The sequence below is a fragment of the Anabrus simplex genome, chromosome 2 (assembly GCF_040414725.1).
Source record: "Anabrus simplex isolate iqAnaSimp1 chromosome 2, ASM4041472v1, whole genome shotgun sequence".
In the NCBI taxonomy this organism is placed as follows: Eukaryota; Metazoa; Arthropoda; class Insecta; order Orthoptera; family Tettigoniidae; genus Anabrus; species Anabrus simplex.
Genome location: NC_090266.1, coordinates 872,908,451 through 872,933,508, shown reverse-complemented (window position 1 = coordinate 872,933,508; position 25,058 = coordinate 872,908,451). Strand labels below are relative to the sequence as shown.

Sequence of the window (25,058 nt, the reverse complement as noted above, 5' to 3'; positions counted from 1 at the left end):
TGCCAGTCAGATGTCTCACAATTTGAGAAAATATATGTAAACAAAAAATTAGGATGCAGGTACAGGGTATGTCGTTCACTACGACAACATTGAGGTTCCTAAAGAAAAGTGACTTAGGTACGAATTAATTAAAGGTAAACATTTAGTCCAAATTTCGTAGTGTACCCTCCTTTTTTTCTGTATAAAGCGATCACATGAACGTGATAGATAAGGACAGAATTTCGTGATTTTAGACTATAAAATTGACGAGAGCAGAGATGAATGTAAATTCTATAAAATTTACATGGGTACCGATTAGAAGATCCGATACATTACATTCTGTTACAAAACCGCATTAGTTTGGCACAGAAAAGTTATGTTTTGCGCAGGTGTGACATGTTGGGTGTCATAAATGTACTGAGTCCATAATCGTGTCACTTCACCTATTAAAGTCAGCCTCGTGTCAATAGATTTACTGGCACGTAATTTAGGAACGTCGGCGTCTTCGTTAATCGTCAAAAATCAGTTAATGGGTCGTAAAAACAATGATATTATTATTATTATTATTACCTACTTATGTTTCTATGTAACTAACGTACTAACTTCTCCAACACAGGCTGTAGTACAATAAAGCATTATGAACGGTTCTTCCACCTGCTTAACAGGGTGTCTTTCATATTCATGCCCTTCGCGGCCCTTTCCTTTCTTTAGCTGATATTTTCACTTTTCGAAGTGTCGGACCTCCTCAATTTTCCTTCTGATTAGTGTTAATGGAGGGAGATTGCCCAGCTGTTTAAATAATAATCATCACCACCACCATCTCGACCACGTAGTACACGATTATCTAAATCTCAGCCTGTAACAACGACAGCCTCTCAGTAAATGAACGAGTGCACGACGTATCCTGGAGTGTGAGTACTGGGGCTCTGGATGTGATGTATATCGATTACTGGAATGTAACGATTAGAATTTTATTTCAAGAAGTAAATTACGAGAAAAAATGACATTTTGTGAAAAGTAACGATTACGAGGGAAAATTAATCAAATGTGGAATGGTTACAAGTAGTTCAATTATTTCCCCACTCAGCACTTATAATAACATCGCATCGCATGTAAATACTCCTATGTTTGCAATTTTCTTTGTATAGGAAAAGTGTAAATACTTAAAATTTTGCGCTCTCTGACAAATTAATGAATGATAAACGGCTGCTTTTAAGTTGGAACATACCTGTACGCCACAATTCTTAAAATATTGCGACGGAAGGCAAAAAAGTAAAATCGGATTGGCACAATAATGTCAGTAGCGTTTACCGAGGGTTGCCGAGGCTATCGGTGAAGCCATGACCTCAAATGAGAACGATGGATTGTAAGCATCTGACACATTGTTCCATTTACAAAAGTTGAACGCAATGAGATAAAACGACGCTTGTATTTCTGAGTGCAAGGCATCGGAGAAAGATATCGCAGCCCAGGCACTGCGTCCCTCTCCCCTCGCCTCACCTCGCATGGTTTGTTGCTGAATGCGCGATAGGTGCGGGGATCGGGGGACAGCTGTGCTAGGCTTCGGTCCGTCAGATCTCCACTGCTAACGAAGGAGAGATAGCTCAAAGACTCGAAATTTTCTGGAGGTTTCCGAATTGACACATGCGTTCCTCATCGTACATACTTTCTCACGTCATACTTCTGACTTAGTTGTACAGATAACAGAGTATTTCACTCCCTTTTGCTTCTATATCCTTGTAGAAAGACACTGCAGGGCTACTGTTATAGGAGTAATATAGTTTTCTTTTAATAGGTAGATCTGCCAAAATGAAATGGAATCTTGGAGGTTTAATAAAACTGATAGTAATGTTATTGGCTTTACGTCCCACTAACTACTTTTACGGTTTTCGGAGACACCGAGGTGCCGGAATTTAGTCCCGCAGGAGTTCTTCAACGTGCCAGTAAATCTACCGACACAAGGCCGACGTACTTGAGCTCCTCCAAATAACAACGGACTGAACCAGGATCGAACCTGCCAAGTTGGGGCCAGAAGTCCAGCGCCTCAACTGTCTGAGCCACTCAGCCCGGCTCTTTGAGGTTTAGTGTTCTCTTTGGTTGGTTGGAATCGAAACTGTGATCATTGGTCGGACACCAACACTGATCTCCCGAGGAAGCTAATAAACCTGTGAACGATGGGTACGACTACTGGTAATGCTGTAAAATCCAAAATGTTAATTTAATAATTATAATAATAATAAAAATAATAATAATAATTATGGTGCATGGCATCTGTGTAGGCTTGGTGGTGACCTAATGAGGACGAAATGAGTGGCAAGGAAGTCATCAACACTCAGTCCCCAAGCAACGGGAATTAACAGTACGAGGGAATTGATCCTGAGAACTGAACCGGGCCAATCGTATCAAAGGCAAGCATTCTATCAATTTAGCCACAAAGCCGGACTTTAATTTTCTAAACATTAGGCTACTATCTCCACTGATGAGGTGTTGATTATTGACAGTAGCAAAGGCCAGGGCAGTAGCTTGTGAACAGCGCAGACAACACAGCAGGCTGCTCCGTTGGCTATTGACTGCAGCTCAGAACGTTTAGGGTTTGTCGTTCACTAAACCAACTATCGAAAAGGGTAACCTATGTCTAAATGTAGCCCACGTCTTGATCCCAGCATACGCAACTGAATAATGTCGTGTTCTATGTGTGTTTGATCTGACATGGAATGACTATACAACGAACTATGTGCTACTGTTGCTTGACGCACCTACGTAACAGGTCTATTAGGTTTCCTTCACATGAAGCCTATACACTGCATCGTTCCGATGTCTCAAGTTCGAATCTCAACAGTGACAGTGGCTTTCTTCAGTGTGCTCCCCTGTCTTGTCCAGGGAATTTCTGAAGAAAGAAAGCTTGTAGGTTTCCTTCTTCTTTTCCTTCTTAATCTGTTTACTCTCCAGGGTTGGTTTTTCCCTCGGACTCAGCGAGGGATCCCATCGCTACCGTCTCAAGGGCAGTGTCCTGGAGCGTGAGACATTGGGGCGGGGGATACAACTCGGGAGAATGACCAGTACCTCGCCCAGGCAGCCTCACCTGCTATGCTGAACTGGGGCCTTGTGGGGGATTGAGAAGATTGGAAGGGATAGACAAGGAAGAGGGAAAGAAGCGGCCGTGGCCTTAAGTTAGGTATTTGCCTGGAGGAGAAGTGGGAGAAGTGGGAAACCACGGAAAACCACTTCCAGGATGGCTGAGGGGGGAATCGAACCCACCTCTACTCATTTGACCTCCCGAGGCTGAGTAGACCCCGTTCCAGCCCTCGTACCACGTTTCAAATTTCTTGGCAGAGCCGGGAATCGAACCCCGGCCTCCGGGGGTGGAAGCTAATTACACTAACCACTACACCACAGAGGCGGACTTGTAGGTTTTTGTGGCTATTAATTTCGCGATTATAGCCACACGACCTTCAGTTTTACGTGAAATCCTAGCCATGGGAAAAACATTTTAAAAATCCTACATGCACTGGTCAGGATTCGAACCCCGGCCACCTTTGCGAGAATCCAGAATAATGCTACTCGGCTATCAACACCCTGGGAAAATTCTGGCATAGCCAAGTATCTAATTAAATGTTGCTAGGCACAGATCTCAAATCTAGGCACAGATATTTACAAGTTCACTCACAAACCTCACCATAACACACGTTATCCGCCGACACACACACACACACACACACACACACACACACACGCACGCACGCACGCACGCGCGCGCGCGGAAAATGACCAAGGATATCTTAAGTCTCAAACATGAAATAACCAAAACCACAGTTGACTGTCGCGGATAATGGCACATGCAATGACCTTAATTGTTCACATCCTAATGGTGAAGATTTATATTATTTCAGGGCAATGGTGAATCATTTATTTTGTATTTCTATTGTAGAACTGTGTGTGTCAATAATTTTGTTTTATTTCTTTCAGAGATCAGTACATTAGCGTGAACGTGACTTTCATGTGTGCAGAGAACAAATTACGTGAGTATGAACCACTCTTTGTTTTTAGTATATGGGATGTAAAGGTGCAGGCACATTGGGGCCTTATGAAATGAGGGAGTATCTCTAATGGACTCGATCTAAAATCATTATGAAATTTCACCATACTGGATAAACAGTGGACGTTAGGGAAGGTACAGGCATTTCTGTAGGAAAATACTGAACACATGCTTGTCAAATGTTGGGAAAGGTAGTTGCTTTCATCTACAAAAGAATAAAGCATGCACAAATCATGACCACGTGCTGGGTCATGTTGATCTTGTCCTTGTCCTGCTTCTTCTACTTCAACACCGGTTCCCAATTACTTGAGGTTGGCACTATGAATGGATTAAGCCCTGTTTCACGGCCGGATTCCCTTCCCGTCATCAACGTGATGCGGAGGATTTTGGTGTTTGGTAATTTTTGGTGTGGTGTGTTGTGTATGAATGAGGAGGTGCGTATAACGACTAGCACAAACACCCAGTCCCCGAGCCAGAGAAATGAACTAAATGCGGCTAAAATATTCGGTCTGGCCGGGAATCGAAACCGGGGCCCTCTGAATCGAAGGCAACTGCGCTGACCATTCAACAAAAGAGCTGTAACGGGTAATGGTGAAACGGTCTATTATAGTTACATTATTTCTACTGTACAAGAGAAAGGAAAAGGAAGAAACAGCGACGGCCGGTCCGAATGGGCTGAGGGGGATCATGGAGGTGTTTACAATTCTGCAGCACAGAAGACACACATTGTCGTTGTCTTACTACCATCTGCGCACATTTTATCGACAGATTTGTGTACGGGTTTGAGGAGTAAGGAGGGAGCAATTTCGGTTCCACTAGTACTGCCAACTGAATGGAAATGAAATCTGAATTGAATCGATAATATGGTCGATCGATATGAATTTTGCTAAACCTTTGTTATCTTAAGCCAACAACTGTGTCACACACACATTATATAACATTTCTCGATGCGAATCTTATTTCTAGTGTGAATTCTATAGTTTGGCTTCGCTGTGTAAATAACAACAGTACTAGAACGTAAAGTGTACGCCAGATGTCGCACAGCGATGCATAAGCGATTCATAGTTTGTGTTTCAAAGGTTGCCAGTACGAATCTCGAAAATTGCCGAGGTCGACCAATTCAGCACTAGGGTGTAAATCTATCCATAAAAGGTGCGCAGATAGTAGTATATACAGTGCCTTAAGGGAACACCGGTCGATGTACTTAGTTTCAATACTATTCTCTGTTACTCGGAATTCCCACCCTACCAGTCTGATGGCGAAAAGCCGCCACTACACACTAATACAAAAACAAATAAATGAATGAATAAACAGCCTAAAATATTTGAAGTGCCCTCTACAAATGGCTTAAAATTCCTTAACACAGTGTTAACTTGCGTCCTCACGGGCTGCAGCTGCACTTTACAGTACACTAATGCCGCAGTCACGTCCTCCGGATGGTTCTGACAGCTCTTAGTAGGTCAGTTCCTTAACGTGTCCTCATGGAGTAAAATGTAAAGGGGTGAAATCGAGATAACTTGCCGGACTGGCGAGAAAATGGAGTCGTTCCTCTGATTTCACCATTCGTCAGACTGACATCTAACTGCTGGTAGACTGTAATGAGATGGTGCCCCTCATGTTGTGTCGTGTAGCAAGAGGAATGACATCCAGAAGCACAGGAATAACAGTCCCATACGAATACACTAAACATGCCCTGGGAGAAGGTACAGTCCAACTATTCCAGGCCTTTCCAACTCGAGCACTCAGCAGCACCTTTCCCCTCCTTCCCCACCTGCCCCGCGCAGCGGTCGGTGCATGTGCACGTAAGAGACAGTACATTCTAGCGCTGTTAACGGAGCGGTTGTTTACGGAACGGAGGCTCCGGGCGCTTTCAATCGTTTGCCTCCGGAGAACCTCCGATTGAATTGCAAGCGCGTAGTTTGAACTTGGCACGGGAGCAATGAACGAGCATTTGTACAGGAATTTATAACTTGTCGCTATTAATGTGAAAAACTACGCCCCTCCGTTAATACTTCAGTTATTTGGCGATATTACAAATAGGCCTAGCATTCTTACGTACAGACATAATAATTATGTAATAGAACCTCCGATTGAATGACAAGCGCGTAGTGTGAACTTGGTACGGGAGAAATGGAAGAGCAGTTTCTCAGGAATTTAAAACTTGTCGCTACTATTGTGCGAAACTAGGCCCTTCAGTTAATGCCTTAACTATTTATCGATATTACACATAGCATTCTTACGTACAAACATAATTATGTATTTTCTTAAATATAAACATATTATAATTTAGGCTTTGTCCGTGACTGTAAATTACTTCGTTATGAAATAATTAATACTATTATCATTGCATGCCGGGCTGAGTGGCTCGGACGTTTGAGGCATTGGCTTTCTGACCCCAACTTCGCAGGTTCGATTCTGGCTCAGTCCGGTGATATTTGAAGATGCTCAAATTCGTCTGCCTCGTGTTGGTAGATTTAATTACACGTAAAAGAACTCCTGCGTAACCAAATTCTGGCATCATGGCGTCCCCGAAAACCTTATAAGTAATTAGTGGGACGTAAAGCCAATATTATTATTATTATTATTATTATTATTATTATTATTATTATTATTATTATTATTATTATTACTAGCTGATGTACCTGTGCTTCGCTACGGGAATCTCAGAAAGACTGACTTGGTGGTTTGCCTAACTGAATTCAACATAGGTCATTAAAAAAACGTCAGTAGGAATGTAGCGATTGAAAGCAATGTTATCATATAAAATACTCGATCAAATGAAAAACCGCACACTTTCTCACTTTCAACGAACAGTACTACGGTGCCGATCTAACAGTCCAAAGTTCCAGAACTGGAATAACCAGGTCGCAGACTGCCGTGACCACTCCTCTGTCATTATTTCGTTAAATATGCACACTACTCATTCCAATCAGTGGCTCAGAGTAGGGATTTTATAGCTCGAATACAATGATGAACCAGTGTGTCACGTACCAGATATATCAGAAAATGTATGAACCAGAGGAATGGCATGCTAAAGAAGAAAGTTATCTTACACCCCAGCTACTTCCCACCAATATACAGGCAGGCTGTTACAGTCGGTACGACCAAGCGAGTTGGCCGTGTGGTTAGGGGCGCGCAGCTGTGAGATTGCATCCGGGAGATAGTGGATTCGAACCCCACTGCCGGCAACCCTGAAGATGGTATTCGGGAGATGATGGGTTCGAGCCCCACTGTCGGCAGCCCTGACGATGGTTCTCCGTGGTTTCCCATTTTCACTCCAGGCAAATGCCGCGACTGTACCTTAATTAAAGCCACGGCCGCTTCCTTCCACTTCCTAGACCTTTCCTATCCCATCGTCGCATAAGACCTATCTGTGTCGGTGAGACGTAAAACAACTAGCAAAGAAAAAAAACAAACATTGAATGACAAGCGCGTAGTGTGAACTTCATACGGGAGGAATGAACGAGCATTTTCACAGGAATTCATGACGTCGCTGTTTTTGCGCGAAACTACACTCCTTCTTTAACTTTTTTTAATGCTATTTGTTCGGGGCGTCGACCTATGAAGATCCTTTGCCCCTATTTGCACCATATATGAGGAAACCTGCGTGTATTATGTAAATGGCGGTAGGGTAAAGTGTTGAATGCGAGGAAAGGAACGTTAAAGATGACACAAACACCCAGTCCCCAGGCCAGGGATACTAATAATTTACAATTAAAAATACCGACCTGGCCGGGAATCGAACCCGGGGCCGCCGGGTGACAGACGACGCGTTGCCACCTACACCGCAAGACCGAAGTTTAGGAGTCGTTTGTGCCATGTTTTACACAGCAGCATTTACAGATTTGAACCACTTGAACTCCTCCCTCCGCTCGTAAATAATCATCCCTTACTTCTGCCACGTCTTTCACGTGTTTTACATATGTCCAGAAATTAAAAACGAATACAAATTTAACTTGAAATTACTGTATTCTAGCGCCAATATAATGGGAATATTTCCATAATAATGATAATAATAATGAACGAACCACTGTGTAAGTTCTGCACAGGTAGGGCCTGTACTTTTCTGAGGAACAACTGAACCTATTAAGATATATTGTTTGTTGTATCTACAGGGTTTATACCTACAGGTATATGGGGTATGTATTATATGTCGATATAATTGCATTTTCTTGATAACAAATGAGAGGATGCATTAATTATTCTGAATGACTATACGTTCTTTGTTAAGGGGTATTGTATGAAATATCGGTGATATAGATCAATTTTTGTTTATGTAGGTAACGATTTTTATAGGGCGCCTACATTCATGGACGTAAGTTTGAAATTACAGCCCACTAAGTCCTTACACTCGGAGCTACTGTTGCGAATAGAGCTGGGAACGGAGCAGTTGCTCCTATGATTGCAATCGGTAGTGCGAGTGAACGCTCCCTCCGGTATTCTCCGGTAGTAAACTGTTGCTGGGAAACCAATCGGTGCTTCGGCACGCGAGCGGAGGGCGAGCGGAGGACGGAGCAACAGTACTGAATGTGTGCCTCGCTTGCCGTTCCATCCGTGGTGCGCAACGGATGTGCTGGCGACATAGTAAATACTGCTTTATAAGTATGACGAAGGAGAATATAGGAAATATATACATTCTCATTTATCGTTCGTGTTTCATTTGTCGATTACTTTTGTAAAAATTTGCTTTACGTCATGCCGTCTTATGACGACGATGTGATAGGAACGGCTAAGGAGAGTAATTTCTAGGCGTGAAAATGGAAAACGACGTAAAACTATCTTCAGAGCTGCCGACAGTGTGGTTCGAACCCATTTTCATCCGGAAGATAGTGGGATCGAATCCCACTGTCAGCAGCCTTGAAGATGGTTTTCCGTGGTTTCCCACTTCCCCTCCAGGAAAATGCCGGGATGGTACCTAACTGAAGGCCACGGCCGCTTCGTTCCCACTCCCAAACCTTCCCTATCCCATCGTCGCCATAAGACTTATCTGTGTCGGTGCGACATAAAACAAAACCCAAAGTCTCACGCTCCAGGACACTGTCCTTGAGGCGGTATAGGTCCGAGGGAACACCCAACCCGGGAGGGTAAATTGATGGAAGGATTATTATTATTATTATTATTATTATTATTATTGTACTCCCATAACCACTTCTGTGGTTTTCTGTGACGTTAAGGTGCCGACATTTTGTCCTACAGGAGTTCTTTCATGTGCCGGTACAGTAGCGGCGATTAGGGGGGGGGGGGCGAGAGGGGACAGTCGCCCCCTACTTTGTGGAGAAAACTTTGCATTTGTATTCCATTTTAGCTGGATGAAACAAGGTATTATAGGAATTATTAAAACAAGCAATTTGTACAAGCCCTGTTGTCTTATCAGCTAATTATTTGCTTTAATTAATAACGAAATTATTAGAGGAAATACGCAACAAAGTCGTTCATGCGGTTAACCGATTTCTATAGCGCCACAGCGAGTACTGTAGTGGAGACTTTGTATGTGCTGTGAGGAAGGGTACGCGTGCATTCGTTAGTCTGGCAGTCTATTTAGTGTCAGTTAGTTTTTTTTTAGTTTGTAGTCAAATACTAAATGATTTTAATTATATAATCACGCCGTACGTCTATTTAATTGTAATACATGTGTAATATTGTTCCTCTCGTGAAAGTTTTATTGTATAGTATTGAATCAAAATCTCAAATAAATATTATCAACACAGGTAAGTTGGTAGTCTGAGAATCTTTACCTCTCTGTCGAAATTCCATTTAGTAGCTTTTTTTTCAGTTTTAATGTATAACGTATATACCCCCCCCCACTATATCCCACAAACTGGGGTACTTTGTTGTCTTTACCTTTCCCCCCCCCCCCCCTTCTTCTAATTCCCAATCGCCGCTACTGCCGGTACACCTGACCACCTTCAGGTACCGCCGAGCAAAGTCGGAATTGAAACCGCAAGCTTGAGCTCAGAAGGCCATCGCTTTACCGTCTGAACTACTCAGCCCGGTACAGCATATAACCAGTTTCAATCAGTTCGTACTCTTCAGTAAAAACTGAAATGGCGTATGACTTTTAGTGCCGAGAGTGTCTGAGGAAAAGTTCGGCTCACTAGATGCAGGTCCTTTGATTTGACGTCTTTAGGCGATCTGAGCGTTGTGATGTGGATGAAATGATGATGAAGACGACACATACACCCAGTACCAGCGCCAGCGAAATTAGCCAATTAAGGTCAAAATTCCCGAACCTGCCGGGAATCGAACCCGGGACCCCTGTGACCAAAGGCCAGCACGCTAACCATTTAGCCATGGAGCCGGATGTACTGTTCCGTAATAAATGAGCTACGAGTATAATTAATGTAAGAACATCGTATATAATACATGTTTACATGCAATGGAATATAATTACCACTTAAACTATTTTACTACCAGTATTAATAATAATATTGTTAACGCATTTGCAACAGTATAATATATGCCAATATTCAATCTACAGTATTCTATCCACCTGCACCTATTGCAAACTGAACGTCAGCAGATCAAAATCTGTTATTCATAACGTAACAAATAATGCGGCGATCTTGAAACGACTACATCATTTGAATGACAAACGTAGGGGAACACATGCATCTGTGGAATTAGTACTAAAATCTAAATTGTAATTCCTCCTAAGATCACCGTTGCAACATTGCCCACATCTAAGCATTTGAATTTTCCGCCAGTGAATTCAATCGGAGGACTACCGGAGGTCTCCGGAGGAGCGCTGTAATCGTATTATCCGATTCAATCAACAGGAGGTCCGCCTCCTCTTCACAGCGCTAGTACATTCATTCTCATTCTCTCTTTGTGTGTGTCATTCTCAGTAGAATCTATTCGATAGAACAGATAGTGGAGCAGTTGGTTTCTCCTACGTTAGAAATGCCGTTTAATCCTTCATGGGTGGATTCATATTTTGTTCTCAGTATCGAAGGGAAAGCTCACTGTTTAATTTGTCATGTCATTTTAAGCGTAAAGTCTTCAACCGTTCGACGACACTACCACAATATACATGTTTCCACCTATGATGACATTGTTGGCGCGAACAAATTGCTAAGTTAAAATCGGAATTGCCAAGTTCTTCAGAGATGCGTAATAACTTACTCATTAGGAATTGTTTTACAAGCAATTTAGGAGATTTGTTTTCGTTTTTGGTTTTGTATTATTAAGAACTGTTTAGAATTAGACTTAGATGTGCTGCTAAGAAAAAACACCGGTGGAGTTGGCGGCGCGGTTAGGGGAGCTCAGCTTGAGCTTGCATCCGGGAGATAGTAGGTTCGAACCCCACTGTCGGCAGCACTGAAGATGGTTTTCCGTGGTTTCCCATTTTCAAACCAAGAAAATGTTGGAGCTGTTCCTTAATTAAGCCCACGGCCGCTTCCTTCCCATTCATAGCCTTTTCCTATCCCATCATCGCCGTAAGACCTATTGCAAAAAAGAACCCACAAAGATAATTATTTTAATTATTTTATCCTCCTGTCCCACAGATACTTGAACCCAATACTTTAGAAGGCGCAGTTCGAGCACTTTATGGGCTATTGTTGCTCTGAAAATTGCAAAAAAAAAAAAAAAAAAAAAAAAAAAATCAATTCTGAATTGAAATAATTTGAGAACTAGTACTTCTCTGTCTGATGCGGACTTAGAGGCTGTACTTAGAATTTCTACTGCCAAATCGATTGTACCCATTATTGGTAAATTAGCTGCCGCAAAACGATGTCGGCAATCGACTTAAACGCTAAATGTACATTAAGGCAAATGCAAAGTATGTGCAGAATAAATTGTGTGTTTATGTGTTCACAGAACTGTCATAAATAATATTGTTTTCATAAGCTGCGCGCTGACTTGACGACCTGTGGTTCTGCCTCTGCCACTTCCCCTCCTTCCCCCACCACCTTAACGGTGCTATAGCACAGCACCGGGGCTGCTGCCGGGGCCGTGGGAGCACTCAGTTGGAATCGCTTGAACTATTCTGTTACCGATAATGCTACTGTAATAGTGCACTTTAAGACTCTACTTATGTGTCACATGTGAATATTTATGAGCTCAGAAATAAGAATTTCAGCTGCTGAACACATCGGAGCGAGTAAACATCTTTACATTAGAAGTTTTCTGTTGTTACTTGTTTACGTCGCACTGTCCGACTCGTTGACTGAATGGTCAGCGTACTGGCCTTCGGTTCAGAGGGTCCCGGTTTCGATTCCCGGCGGGGTCGGGGATTTTAACCTTAAACGGTTAATTCCAATGGCTCGGAGGCTAGGTGTGTGTGGCGTATTCAGCATTAGAAATCATCCTAGGTAGGTCCCTCATTTTCACAGACATGCAGGTCACCTAATAGGCCATCTACGAGAAAAAGACCCACACCAGGCCTATCCGGAGGCCATACGCCATTATTATTAACGTCGCACTAACACATCGAAGGTTTTCGACGACGTGGGGATGAGGAAGGGCTATGATTGGGAGGGCACGTCATGATCCGTAACTGCGATATAGGACATGTTACCACGCAGGCGGAATAAACACTCCAGTCATTAAGTACTATCACAACAGCTAAGTAAATAATGACCATAACGTGAAACACGCGAGTGTAAGACCGTAACATATTTGTTTCGAAATGCCATTCGTTTCATATCTTTCGTCACACAATTACATTCATTCAATATTGCGTTGGTCTGTGTCGTTATATAACAACTGAAATGTCATCGGAACGCCAAGTCTCCTTCTCAACGATATAGTTGATTTCAGCAGACAAATACAGGAAATGGTGGGAAGACGCAAACAAGAGGAGCATGATGCTGTAGCGAAACAGGAGTTAACGGAGTTGTCAGCCATAAAAATGAAATTCATCAATGTTGAAAGTGTTGCGCTGCCTACAATTCCCGAACCACCAAGATTTAAGATTTTGCCTTTTTTGTGTGGTGCTCAACGCGATCAGGCAGTGAATATACTGATTAACGAAGAGTTTCGATTATGGTCTACGACCCCATCCACTTCAGTAAACGCCATTACACCATCGAACACAACAGGACTCGACTCCTCCTTTCGGGGATCATTTGATGCCCGTGTCGCAGGCGAAAACCTACGTCAAAACGTCAGAGCAGATGCTACTGTCGGGGTTCAAAGATACCTGAAAGAGCCTTACCAACCCCGCTCGGTAACTCCACTGGATTATTGGAGACACAATGCGGCAAAAATCCCATCTTGCGAAGAAATAATTATGTTCACAAGCAACGTCTGTTCCTTTTCAAATCAAATCAAATCAAATCAAATCAAATCAAATCAAATCAAATCAAATCAAATCAAATCAAATCAAATCAAATCAAATCAAATCAAATCAAATCAAATCAAATGAAGGCAGCGGACGGCTGACCCCAGAGGGGAACCCGGAACCATTACCCCAGCTGTCTAAAATACAGGGGGGACTATGGCAAATGATACACAAAAATACAATTTGCCGTGCGTATATGCACGTGTAGCTGTAAGCTTATATTAGAAAAAATCTCTAACCTGACCGGGGATCGAACATCGCCTACGACAGTGCGACGTAAACCAGTTTAAAAAAATAAGGCCTTAACGCTGACCATTTACCTAAGTGTGGAATGATAACAGCCGAACTGGATGCCACTGACGGTTAAGGCACAGGGATCCTCTGAACCGGTGGCCTCAATGCTAACCAACGACGGTGCAACGTAAAACAATTTTGAAAACGATAATAATAATAGTAATAATAATAATAATAATAATAATAATAATAATAATAATAATAATAATAATAATAATAATAATAATAGGGGCCGATGACCTTCGATGTTAGGCCCCTTAAAACAACAAGCATCATCATCATTATCAATAATAATAATAGTAATAATAATAATAACAATAATAGTAAAGGTCATAATAATAATAATAATAATAATAATAATAATAATAATAATAATAATAATAATAATAATAGCCAACGGAAAACTATCTTTACCGGCTGATGACAGTCGGATTCGAACCTACTATCTCCCGGATGCAAGCATACAGCCATGCGCTCCTAAGAGCATAACCATTACTATTATTATTATTATTATTATTATTATTATTATTATTTTGGAAGTAACGCTATCTATTGATGGTTGTGATATATTCAGCGGCTGGCGATAGTGGAATTCGAACCGAAGCTTACAGCCGCGCGGTCCTAACCGTACGACCAATACAATTATTATTATTATTATTATTATTATTATTATTATTATTATTATTATTATTATTATTATTATTATTATTATTATTATTATTACCGAGCCTCCGTGGCTCAGACGGCAGCGCGTCGGCCTCTCACCACTGGATACCGTGGTTCAAATCCCGGTCACACCATGTGAGATTTGTGCTGGACAAAGCGGAGGCGGGACAGGTTTTTCTCCGGGTACTCCGGTTTTCCCTGTCATCTTTCATTCCAACAACACTCTCCATCCTCATTTCATAGCATTTATCAATCATTAATATCACCTTGGGAGTGGCGACCCCATTGTAATAATAGCCTATATCTGGTTCATTCATCACATCCCTGACCCGGTCAAAGACTGGAAAACAGGTTGTAGGTTTTCATTCATTTTCATTATTATTATTATTATTATTATTATTATTATTATTATTATTATTATTATTATTATTATTATAATTATTATTATTATTATTATTATTATTATTATTATGGAAGTAACGTCATCTATTCATAGTTGCGATATCTTCAGCGGCTGGCCTCTTACCCTGAGACCCCGGCCGTTTCCTCGGCAAAATGATTAGCGATGTTACTATGCAAATGCTAGGGAGGTATGTCTGTAAAAGATAAGAGACTTATCTCTTTCGACTACACAATCACATAGCCACTGTGCTTGATTCGAAATGATGAATGTAATCTGTGCATTGAGGTAGTCTTCTGTGTGCGTTGTCTTATCAAGTGAATGCGCGTGGCCGCCCTGCTTGCGCGCGAGTCTCGCGGCTGTTCCCAACAAGAAACGAAGTTTTAATTTTCTGCGGAGACAGCGCCTACTACAGTCCGTTGCTTGTTCGCCGTGTAACAGTCACTAACATACAGTATAAAGGGGAATTAGTCCGCCTCTGTGGTGTAGTGGTTAGCGTGATTAGCTGCCACCCCCGGAGGCCCGGGTTCGATTCCCGGCTCTGCCACGAAATTTGAAAAGTGGTACGAGGGCTGGAACGGGGTCCACTCAGCCTCGGGAGGTCAACTGAGTAGAGGTGGGTTCGATTCCCACCTCAGCCATCCTCGAAGTGGTTTTCCGTGGTTTCCCACTTCTCCTCCAGGCGAATGCCGGGATGGTACCTGACTTAAGGCCACGGCCGCTTCCTTCCCTCTTCCTTGCCTATCCCTTCCAATCTTCCCATCCCTCCACAAGGCCCCTGTTCAGCATAGCAGGTGAGGCCGCCTGGGCGAGGTACTGGTCATACTCCCCAGTTGTATCCCCCGACCAAGAGTCTGAAGCTCCAGGACACTGCCCTTGAGGCGGTAGAGGTGGGATCCCTCGCTGTGTCCGAGGGAAAAGCCGAACCTGGAGGGTAAACAGATGATGATGATGATGATAAAGGGGGATTATAAAATTAATCAGATAATCCTGTATAATGTAGGGGGTTGAAATTATTACCTAGAGGGCTCGGGACTCGATTCCAGGCCAGGTTAGAATTTTTTGACCTGCATCTAACGGATTGTTCGTAGCCGGGAGTTCGATTTCCTGTTCAGGTTAGGGATTTTTCTGAGTAGTCTTCTCCTCTAGGCAAATGATGGGAGTGAGAATCTAATATAAGACTACGGCCTCTATGTCGTAAGAGGCTACTAAGAGGGGGACAACTAAAGAATATGTACCTAAATTAAGGCTACGGCCACTAGTTCGCAGCCTAAGGTAGGTTCGATTCCCACACCACTGCTCCTCTGGATTCGATTCCCGGTTAGGTCTAGGCATTGATATATATTTTTCTCTATATTTAGTGCTCTTTGCACGCTATGGGTTACATGCTATTGCGGCAACCTCGCCAAGAATCGAACCCGCGACCTCCGGGTAAGAGGCTTGCAATAACAATAATAAGTAAACTCGTGTCCTCATCCCGAGGTGGTGCAGCTCTTTTCAGGCACACCCCCATTGGAGGTGAGCTGCATGTACAATTTCAACCACATACGAGCCCTCCTGCCATTCTTAAATTTCTGGCAGTGCCGGGAATCGAACCCGGGCCCCCGAGGACGGCAGCTAATAACACTAACCGTTACGCTACGGAGGCGGACATAATAATAATAATAATAATAATAATAATAATAATAATAATAATAATAATAATAATAATAATAATAATAATAATAATAATAATAATAATATACTTGCGAGGTCCAGAATGTCTATTAATTTTCGTAGTAGCGGGCGAGTTAGCCGATCGGTTAGCGGTTAGGGACGCAAAGCCTGCATTCGGGAGATAGAAGGTTCGTATCCTACTGTCGGTAGCCATAAAGAAATGTTTCCTGCAGTTTCCTGCATGCAAATGCTGGAGTTGTACCTTAATTTAGAACACGGTCGGCGCCGTGGTAGCGAACCCACGGTCCGAAGTTAAGATCCCCTTGGAAAGTTAAAATGACGCATTATATGGAAGGAACTAAACCGACCGTGCAAGTAGGTCGTGCGGTTAGGGACGCTAAGCTTGCATCCGGTAGACAGTAGATTCATACCCTACTGTCGGCAGCCATAAAGAATAGTTTGCTGTAGTTTCCTCCATGCAAATGCTGGAGCTGTACCTTAATTAAGAACAAGGTCGCTAGTAAAAAATCCCTGACCTCGCCGGGAATCGAACCCAGGTTCTAATAAGAATAATAATTATAAAAGTACTATATTTGCGAAGTCTAGAATGACTATTAATTTCATGGTAACGGGTGAGTTGGCCGTGCGGTTAGGGGCTTACGACTGTAATCTTCCATTCGGGTGATAGTAGGTTCGAATTCCACTATCGACAGCGGGGGAATCGAACCCGGAGCCTTCGGGGAAGAGGCACACAATATTAATAATCATAACAGTATTATACTTGCGAGGTCTAGAATGACAATTTTGTGGTACCAGCCCTGTGGTTAGGAGTATACTGCTGTGAGCTTGCATCCGGGAGATAGTAGGTTAGGGCTGACCAGCGGCCCTAGTGCTATGGAGCGAGAGGATTTTTCATACTAACTACACGACACCTCGTAATCTGCAGGCCTTTGGAGTGTCATACTGATAGTTACTTGAATAATAATAATAATAATAATAATAATAATAATAATAATAATAATAATAATAATAATAATAATACGCTAAGGTCCAAGCAGTATGTGTCTGTCTTTGTGGACTTTAAGAAAGCGTACGACTCCATTGACCGGGAAGTCCTGCTAAACATCTTAAATGAATTTGGAGATGATTTGAAACTGCTGGCATTAATTAGAGCCACCCTGACCGATACAAAATCCAAGGTGAAGTTCCACGGATGTCTCTCGCATTCCTTTGACATCAAAACAGGAGTCCGACAAGATGATGGGCTATCACCGATACTCTTCAGCTGTGTTCTTGAAAAGATCATCAGAACCTGGCGGGTGAGATTACAGGAAACCAACTACAGTACATTGAGAATAGGAACGAAATCCAAGGGGATCGCAACAGACTGCTTAGCATTTGCCGTTGATATTGCTGTTCTCTCAAACGACATAGAAACCCCTAGAGCTCAAGTTGAAATTTTAAAGGAAATTGTGGAACAAACCGGTTTGCAGATATCGTTTGAGAAAACAGAAGTAATAACTAACATCAAAGAGGCTCCACCAAAACTCCATACAAAATACGGGGACATCACCCGAGTAGACAAATTCAAATACCTGCGTGAGATCATCATGAAAAATGGACTGGACAAAGAAGCACTTCAGGAGCGAGTACGCAAACTGGAAATAGGCTACCAAACATCCCGCACAATCTACAACAAAAAATGCCTTTCCCAAAACACCATGATACGTCACTATGAAACAGTTCTGAAGCCTGTAGTTCTATATGCAGCCGAAACCCTGTCTCTAAATGCCAACAAAGGACTCCTTGAAGAACAGGAGAAAAGAGAACGCAAAATTGTGAGAATAATCTTGGGATCAAAGTACAGAAATGGAATCCATCAAAAGGGATCCAACAAGGAAGTCTACAGCAAAATAGAGAAAATTACCGACACAATCAGAAAAAGAGGGCACGATTTTACGGTCATCTGAAAATAATGGACGGAAGAAAGTTAACTAAAGAAATCTTTCACTTTTTTGATTCAAACCCCAAAACCACAATTCCCTGGTTTAGAAATACCAAAGAAGACCTGCAAATGCTACATATCTCAGCTGAAGACGCCCTAAACAGAGATCTCTTCCGCAAGAAAATATTGACGAACGGGCTAAACCGAGACGAGCAGCCGAAGAGAAGACACGGTGCCCGTTGGACAAAGGAGCGTAAGCAGGCCCACTCACAAAGAATGAGGGAAATTTGGGCTCTAAAGAAGGCCAAGTTCAGTGTCAAATGCAACAAGACTTAACGTGGTCCTTGATAGCCCCAGCGAATTGTACACTGACTGACAGAGCAAATGCAACACCAAGAAGGAGTGGTTCGAAAGGGATGAAAGTTGGGGAAAAAACAGAGACGGCACGGACGAATAATTGATGTTTATTTCAAACCGATATGCAGGTTACACAATGCGCACGGCATCGACTCAGTAGGATGTAGGACCACCGCGAGCGGCGATGCACGCAGAAACACGTCGAGGTACAGAGTCAATAAGAGTGCGGATGGTGTCCTGAGGGATGGTTCTCCATTCTCTGTCAACCATTTGCCACAGTTGGTCGTCCGTACGAGGCTGGGGCAGAGTTTGCAAACGGCGTCCAATGAGATCCCACACGTGTTCGATTGGTGAGAGATCCGGAGAGTACGCTGGCCACGGAAACATCTGTACACCTCGTAGAGCCTGTTGGGAGATGCGAGCAGTGTGTGGGCGGGCATTATCCTGCTGAAACAGAGCATTGGGCAGCCCCTGAAGGTACGGGAGTGCCACCGGCCGCAGCACATGCTGCACGTAGCGGTGGGCATTTAACGTGCCTTGAATACGCACTAGAGGTGACGTGGAATCATACGCAGTAGCGCCACAAACCATGATGCCGCGTTGTCTAGCGGTAGGGCGCTCCACAGTTACTGCCGGATTTGACCTTTCTCCACGCCGACGCCACACTCGTCTGCGGTGACTATCACTGACAGAACAGAAGCGTGACTCATCGGAGAACACGACGTTCCGCCATTCCCTCATCCAAGTCGCTCTAGCCCGGCACCATGCCAGGCGTGCACGTCTATGCTGTGGAGTCAATGGTAGTCTTCTGAGCGGACGCCGGGAGTGCAGGCCTCCTTCAACCAATCGACGGGAAATTGTTCTGGTCGATATTGGAACAGCCAGGGTGTCTTGCACATGCTGAAGAATGGCGGTTGACGTGGCGTGCGGGGCTGCCACCGCTTGGCGGCGAATGCGCCGATCCTCGCGTGCTGACGTCATTCGGGCTGCGCCTGGACCCCTCGCACGTGCCACATGTCCCTGCGCCAACCATCTTCGCCACAGGCGCTGCACCGTGGACACATCCCTATGGGTATCGGCTGCGATTTGACGAAGCGACCAACCTGCCCTTCTCAGCCCGATCACCATACCCCTCGTAAAGTCGTCTGTCTGCTGGAAATGACTCCGTTGACGGCGGCCTGGCATTCTTAGCTATACACGTGTCCTGTGGCACACGACAACACGTTCTACAATGACTGTCGGCTGAGAAATCACGGTACGAAGTGGGCCATTCGCCAACGCCGGGTCCCATTTATCGTTCGCTACGTGCGCAGCACAGCGGCGCATTTCACATCATGAGCATACCTCAGTGACGTCAGTCTACCCTGCAATTGGCATAAACTTCTGACCACTCCTTCTTGGTGTTGCATTTGCTCTGTCAGTCAGTGTATATAATAATAATAATAATAATAATAATAATAATAATAATAATAATAATAATAATTGTATTGGTCATGCAGTTGCATTAAGGCCTCCGGTTTAGTGGATCCCGGGTTCGATCCGCAATTGCGTTAAGGCCTCCGGTTGAGTGGATGCCGAGTTCGATCTGCAGTTGCGTTATGGCCTCCGGTTTAGTGGATCTCGGGTTTGATCTGCAGAGGCTACATGGTATTATTATTATTATTATTATTATCCGAAGTGTCGGAATGTTGTCGCTCAGGAGTACATGGAATACATAACAGTAACTACACAGCTATAGATTTATCCACCAATAGTAAACTAGCAACGCCGGTCAGGTCTCGGGATTTGATTCCCTACACAGGTCAGGATATCCTATAGAGGGGTAATAGAAATTAAACAGTGTCAGAATCGATTAACAATACATCATATAGTCATATTGTTAATTTTTATGGTTTTCACATTTTTTCGATAACACCACAACACAAATGTGATAATTTAATATATAATTCTCAATACTCTATAGAATCGGTTCTGTACGTTGCGAGTTGCTGTGTTAACATCCGGTTTAGCCTCTAGCGATGTGCAGGCAGACACAGGAGTCGTCCCGTTTCTTTCTATGGCTTGATGGAGAGCACACATCCACATACAAAAACTTTGTATATATGATTTAAACTTTCCCCCTTTTTCATATGTAAATACCTCAGGTAATCAAAATTACATACTAAAAATTAAAATTGTTATGTCTGTGAACGAAGTGTGCAGAGAATAAAAACCCGTGTATGTTTACGCGTAATGATAAAATGTACGTGTGTAAGGCTAGCTTAGAGCATTTGCTTGTCCTACAATCAATTCCGTATTTTGCGTCTGTTCGGTTTTACGATAGAGAGTGTTGAGTGTGTATATCATCAAAGAAGTGAACAATCGAAAATAAGAAGTAGTGCGTTTGTTAACATGTATAGTCTCTTGTTATCTTACACATCAGAGAGTTTCAGTGTTTGATTCCATGCATGTAATTTTTTATTACGTCGATAAACATAGAAAACTTGCTTTGAAACTATGATTTTTTATTCTCTCACGGTGACTAAATCAGAGAGATCAGAGTTCGAATCTATATCTGTAATACAGATTTTTCTGTTGCAGGTGTTAGAGATTTTCTTTTTTTAATCTGACATTCATCAGAGAGATCAGTGTTCGAATCCATTACAGTAATAGGAAGATATTTTTATAGTGGTTATGTGATTAGTATATTTATTCTACCATTAATCAGAGAGATCAGGGTTCGATTCCATGTGTTGCATGTATTAGAGATATTTTTATTCTAACGATGAACAGAAAGAGCAGGGGTTCGAGTCCATATTTATTTATTCTGTCATGGTGACTAAATCAGAGAGATCGGAGTTCGAATTTATATCTGTAATATATATATTCTTTCTGTTGCATGTGTTAGAGATAATCTTTTTAATCTAACATTCAACACAGAGATCAGTGTTCGAATCAATCACAGTAATAGAAGGAGATTTTTTATAGTTGTTATGTGTTTGGTATTTTTATTCTACCATTAATCGGAGTGATCAGGTTACGATTCCATGTGTTGCATGTATTAGAGAATTTTATTATTCTAACCATGAACAGGGAGAACAGGGGTTCGAATCCATAACTTTTTATTCTGTAATAGTGACTAAATTAGAGAGATTATAGTTCGAAACTATATCTGTAATACAATTCTTTTCTGTTTCGTTTGTTAGAGATTTTTTTTCATTACAGTAATAGAAACAGATTTTTATAGTGGTTATGTGGTTTGCATTTTTATTCTACCATTAATCAGAGAGATCAGGGTGTGACTTCCCCTCTCGGAGAACAATCATCAAATGAGAAATGCAACCAAGCAAGCAAAGGGCGCCAATCTTTAAGTTGAGGACTTAAAGATAAAATTTATAATCAAGCTTGGACAGACTCTTATCACAGGGGTGAGGTGATAGTACACTAATCATTAAGCAGGAGAATTAGAAATCAAAAGGCTAATTAAGGCAAATTGATTAAAGTAAACTAGAAAAATACTATTTATTATATTTAATATAAATGACGACGGTTTAACGAGAACTGAATTTAACATCGAAAATGAATTTAACAAAAAAATTGAATGACTCTACTTCACGAAAACTTGCAATATCTTTAACTCGCTTGCTCACCATGTCGTCTTGTTCTGCTGGTCCTTGGAAAGCTTCCATCCTTGCAGCTGGAACATCACCGGTCGTCTTTGATATCTCTTCATCTGCAGCTCAGTACCATTCCTGCCTTGCCAATTGCACCCACCACTAATTGGAAGATGACTTCAAAACTAACACTCCCTATTATGCTCTATCCCATATATTGGAGATAAGCCCTAAGTCATAGTTAGAAGAACCACCTTGGGTTATATGGAGAGGATACTCAATTAAGAATCCTTCCAACTTTACTGAAAATGTTCTCTGAAGTTTCATTTCTATCTAGATTAAAACTATCTATTGACTTAGACTGGTTCAAACCGGTCTTATAGCCGTGCTGTACGTACTTCCTGATAAGAGTGGCTATACACCCCTCATTCAGAATTTCTAAGTATCGAGACGAAGAATCAAGTAGAAAATCAAGTAGAAGCTGTAGAATAACTCGTAGAATAATGTAGAGAGCGAATAAGTCAGCAGAATAAGTAAGTCAGCAGAATAAGTCCTGCCACGAGCTCCAACACGCTCTTTTATAACCTTCTCTCGCGCTAATTACAGGTCGCTTACACGTGGTCCAATCAGATGACACCTCTCTCCCCACTCCAGATATTAGAGTTGACGGGCCAAAATCATGATATCAACTGTTCTTCTATTCGTCCTTTCACTCAGTATCCATGGCAACATGACGCTCCTTTGAAAATATAGGCGTTGATCAGTTCGAATAATTCTGGTCGAAATACGGTAGCTTACGTTAGGACGCGTGAACACGTGCTCGCTTTTCCCAGAACTTGGTGTCTAAATTTGTCCTCCCTTCCTCCTCGGTGATGTGGCAAGATAACTGAAATCTACTGCAAGTTAATTTTAACCAACTGTCGCAAGAATCTAAGTGAATATTAGGATATTCAGCGCTCGTTTATAAGTCGTAGTTACAAAGTAATGAAATGATAGTGAGCAAATGATTAAACATGAATTATAATACAATTACATACCAAATAAATATCATGACGTTAAATTCCTGAATTAATTACACATAATAAAATTAACATAATTACACTGTAACGTCTGGAACGTTACAAGGGTTCTATTCCATGTGTTGCATGTATTAGAGATTTTTTATTCTGAAGATAAACAGAGAGAACACGGGTTCGAATCCATGATTTTCTTCTGTCACAGTGACTAAATCAGAGAGATCAGAGTTCGAACCTATATCTGTAATGCTGATTTTTTTCTGTTGCATGTGTTAGAGATTTTCTTCGCGCGTCGGATTGAGACGTAAAGCCTTATCGACTGTGTTTCTTTTTCTCTCTAGAACATGATGGGATTGTATGCTGTCTATTCAAATCTTTATTGTAAGATAACAAGAGACTATATATGTTCTAAACACACAAAACATTTGTTGCTCTTGGTAGAGGGCAGAGCTCAACGCATTTTTTCAGTCCTCTGTAACAGGATTGAACCTATACAGATTAACAACTTGTTTTACCTTGTTCAGGAGGGCCTCCTCCAAGATGGTGATGGAGGGTTCCTTCAACCCTCCAAGATAGTGTCGGAGAAGGAACATGTAGAGAAGTGCAGCTAGCCTTAAAACTAGAGTCCTTAGGCCCCTCTAAGTTGGTAACGGGAAGGGGATGTCGAGAAGGGCAGGTAGCCTTAAAAAATATAATTTTCTAAGGTTAGGACCCTCTAAGATGGTGTGGGGAATGGGCATGACGAGAAGGGCAGCTAGCCTAAAAACTAGGGTCGTTAGGCCCCTCCAAGATGGTAACGGGGAAGGGACATGACGAGAAGGACAACTAGCCTTAAGGGGACCAGGTAGGGTGAAATTCGGCAAAAAATGGAATTTTTACCTTTTCATTCCATAAAAATCTAGAGACTTTCTTCTTTCATTAGAGCTATCATTCACGGTCATATCTTAATTATAAGTGCTTTGTATTGCGTTTCCAAGACAACACTGCATGAGCGTGGTAAATTTATCTGCCGGGAGATCTCGTTGTTGACAACAATACACGTTTCCTTGGCTCCCTCCCTCTAATTCCCGCCCAGTGGTGGTATATGTGTGTGTGTAGATGTAACATAATGGGTATTTGTGACATTTGCTAGCCTATTCAGAGATAAGTGTAATGGAAGGAATCAGACCAGTGTTTAGAGATCTAGCAGAGCCACAACTTCTTGAAAAGTGCCTTCATGGACGAACCCAGAACCCCAACGAGAGTGTTAATAATTTGATTTGGACCCGAATTTCCAAGACAGTTTTTGTAGAGTTCAATACCTTGCATTTTGGAGTGTACGATGCTGTGGCTACGTATAATGAAGGTAACGTCATAAAGTGTAAAACCTTAGAAAATTTGGGAATCTCTGCAGAGTATCACATGATAACAAGTATGAAGAAAATCGATTGTGAACGGAAAAGGAAGGGTGAATGTGCAGAAAAGGACTGTAAATAACTGTCAAGACAAACTAAGAGAGCTGTGAGAAGAAGACTAGAGGATGAGATGCAGGACAACCCAGATGCTCGATCATATGGTGCAGGATGACATTGAAAAACTTTGAAGGCTTGTTTCTGCAAGTTCACTTTTTCTGAACAAAAGGAACATTTTCTCAAAAACTATTTTGTTTACAATCTTGAAACTTTCAGATATTACATAAAGTCATAATATACACACTTTCACACAACGTTTTTGGAGAGAAGTGTGTAGTACAGAAATAAGGGGCTAAAAAGTGAGCGATTTTTCCAAAAAATGTGCACTGAATAGAAAAATTAAAAATGGACGAATATCTCTAATGAATAAACCCCTTTGTTA

At 42.2% G+C, this 25,058-nt stretch overlaps 1 protein-coding gene across 5 annotated transcripts in view; it reads left to right on the top strand.

Annotated features, from left to right (window-relative positions):
* LOC136863154 (uncharacterized) overlaps nt 1–25,058 on the top strand; it is a 989,332-nt gene that overhangs the window by 226,351 nt on the left and 737,923 nt on the right. For all 5 annotated transcript variants that reach the window (XM_067139498.2, XM_068225867.1, XM_068225869.1 and 2 more), the window contains exon 2: nt 3,946–3,998. The gene's annotated coding sequence lies outside the window, so the exon portion shown is untranslated. The remainder of the gene's footprint in view (nt 1–3,945; nt 3,999–25,058) is intronic.